This window comes from Myotis brandtii, unplaced genomic scaffold, assembly GCF_000412655.1.
Source record: "Myotis brandtii unplaced genomic scaffold, ASM41265v1 scaffold411, whole genome shotgun sequence".
Taxonomy (NCBI): Eukaryota; Metazoa; Chordata; class Mammalia; order Chiroptera; family Vespertilionidae; genus Myotis; species Myotis brandtii.
The window spans coordinates 1,856,691-1,859,461 of record NW_005365804.1 but is presented as its reverse complement, the minus strand read 5'-3'; positions in this window follow the sequence as shown (position 1 = coordinate 1,859,461).

Here is a 2,771-nt window from a genome sequence, read left to right as displayed (position 1 = left end):
ATATTTTTTAATTGCTTTCAGAGAGGAAGGGAGAGGGAGAGAGATGTAGAAACATCAATGATGAGAGAGAATTATTGATCAGCTGCCTCCTGCACGCCCCCTGCTGGGGATTGAGCCCACAACCCAGGCCTGTGCCCCCAACTGGGAATCAAACTGTTACCTCCTGGTTCATAGGTTGATGCTCAACCACTGAGCCATGCAGGCTGGGCTGTTCAAGAGTTTTTATAGAGATTAATATGCAGCCCCAGTTCCCCTTCTCAGAGGTTGGTGGGTGGGGCTGAAAGTTTCAGCTCTCCAATCACTTGGTCTTTCTGGTGACCAGCCCCATCCTGATCACCTTCCCCTTTGAGTGAAGCTCAATGGATTTTCTAATTGAACAAACGCACTATTAAGCAGCTCCCAGATTTAAAAAAACAGAACTCCCCCCCCCCCCCCCCCCATTCCACCCCTTCGAAGCCTTCCTTCTGTTATCCCCCTGCAAGGGTAAACAGTCCTGCCTTCTGACAGCAGTGGTAAACTGCCTTCCTTCTAAGGCTTTCCGTTGCTTGGTGGTTGAGGAGGTCTGGAGGCTCAGTAGGACTTCTGCCCAGGGGCACCAGAGAGCAGTTTGTTGTGTGTGTGTGTGGGGGGGCCTGGGACCCTGTGATGCACCTGTCAGTGTTTCCAGAGCCCTCTCCCAATCAGGCTGAGTCACTGCAGACAGAGAGGACTCAGTGCGGGGAGTCGTCCCCACTGGCCTTTTCCCATCCAGCCCCAGGTTTGCTCCATTGACTGTCCACAACCCACTTCTGAGAGTTCTCTGGCTCCTTCCTGGCTCCCTCCTCCATAGCTCCCCAAGGGTGCAGCTGGCGTCCAGTCTCTGCATGTGTCCTGGCCAGATTTTTACAACACGAAGCTTGGACTTCATCCCTCTCCCACCCCATCATTTTAGTTCTTTCTGTTGGACAAAGCGAGGGAGGTTAATTTCATGATCAGTTTCCAGTATCTTGGGTCAAAATTGATATTTGGTTGGTTAACCCCTATATTTTATGTCTGATTTGATATGTATCTTGCAGAGGTACTAAAAACTGTCCTTAAATTGATTAAATTAACCACAAATTAAAACATCTTAATGAAATGGAATGATGAGTATATCAGAGTATAGATTTGGAAACTTTAATAATTTTTTAAAAAGATATAATTTTATTGATTTCAGAGAGGAAGGGAGAGGGAGTGATAGGAACATCAGTGATGAGAGAGAATCACTGATCAGCTGCCTCCTGCCCGCCCCACACTGGGGATCAAGCCCGCAACCTGGGCATGTGCCCCTTCTGGGTCCATAGATCGATGCTCAACCACTGAGCCATGCTGGCTGGCAATAATTTTTTTGTAAATTAATTTCTACTGGTTGCTTTATATACAATGCAGGATAGAGCCAGTATTTCTTAAATATGATGTTATATACATATCTCTTCTCAGAGACATGGAACAAGTTTATTTTCTACTCTGAAGTTATATCGCAAATTTCTTCCTATATGTATATTTATTCTTTTGGTTTGGGATTCCGTTCACCTGAAAACTGGGTTATTTCTTCTAAAATATCACTGGCTTTTTTTGTCTGGGAAAAGCACTAGTCTGGACCAAGTGTGATCTGAAATGATGCCATTTATACTGTCACTGCCTTATGCTCTGCAGCCTCAGAAATGTTAAGTATCAGTTGGTAGTCGGAAGGGAATGTGTTTGCTCTGCTCTTTGCTTGTCAGTGGGTGCCGATTTGGCAGGGGAGTGCAGGAAGCCTTTGAGAAGAACAGACCCCACGGACGGAAGAATAAAACTCCTCCTGTTCATTCAACAGAAAATGATTGTCTACTATGTGCCAGGCACTGTTCTAAGACCCGGGGAACATCAGTGAACAAAGCAGACAAGTCCCTGTCCTTGTGCAGCTTAACATTTAGCAGGGGTGACAGACAGTAAGAGAGATGGGGGAGTGCTGGTGGGGGTTGCAGATTGCACTCTTAGCTGTTTTGTTCTAGGTTGTCATCAAAGGCAAGGTGACAGTTTAGCTGAAACAGAGAGACAGGGAATCGTCTGGAGCATATCTGGAAGAGGAGTGATCCAAGTAGAGAAAACGGAGTACAAAGACTCTAGGGTAGGAATGGGCCTGGCCACTGGGGGGCCAGCAAAGAGGCCTCAGAGGGGCGGGAGCCCAGGAAAGGACGGGGGGACAGGCCTGGAGTGAGTCTGGGAGGTAGGGAGAGGTGGGCTGCTTCTACAGGGCTTCCCTCTGTACAAGAGATTTAAGCAGAGGAGGGGTGTCATCGGACTTTAAAAGGATCCCTGGTTGCTGGATTGAGAATAGACTGCAGGCGGTGAGGGCTGAAGCGGGAGGTCAGGGAAGAGGTGATAGTGACTCAGATGGGTGAGAGTGGTGGGAAGAGGTCGATTCTGGATGTTTTGAAGGTAGATTTGAAAGGCTTCGTTGACCTATTGGATGAGAGGTATGAGTCATGCAAGCTTTCAAAGCTTTTGGCTGAAGCAACTGAGTCATGGTGTCTCCACACTGAGCAGGCAAGGAACAAGTTTTGTAGACAAGGTTAGAGCTCAGTTTGGGGCTTATAAAATTTAGGGTGTTGTTTAGAGACTCAGGCTTTATTTTTACCATGGTCAAAATAATTCTTTAAATAAATTTAAAAAGTCTTTTATTGGACCACATGAAAGTGAATCATGATTTTTGTTTGTCTTAATTATTTATACTTAAATCCTTCACTCTAAACTTTTTTTAAATATATATA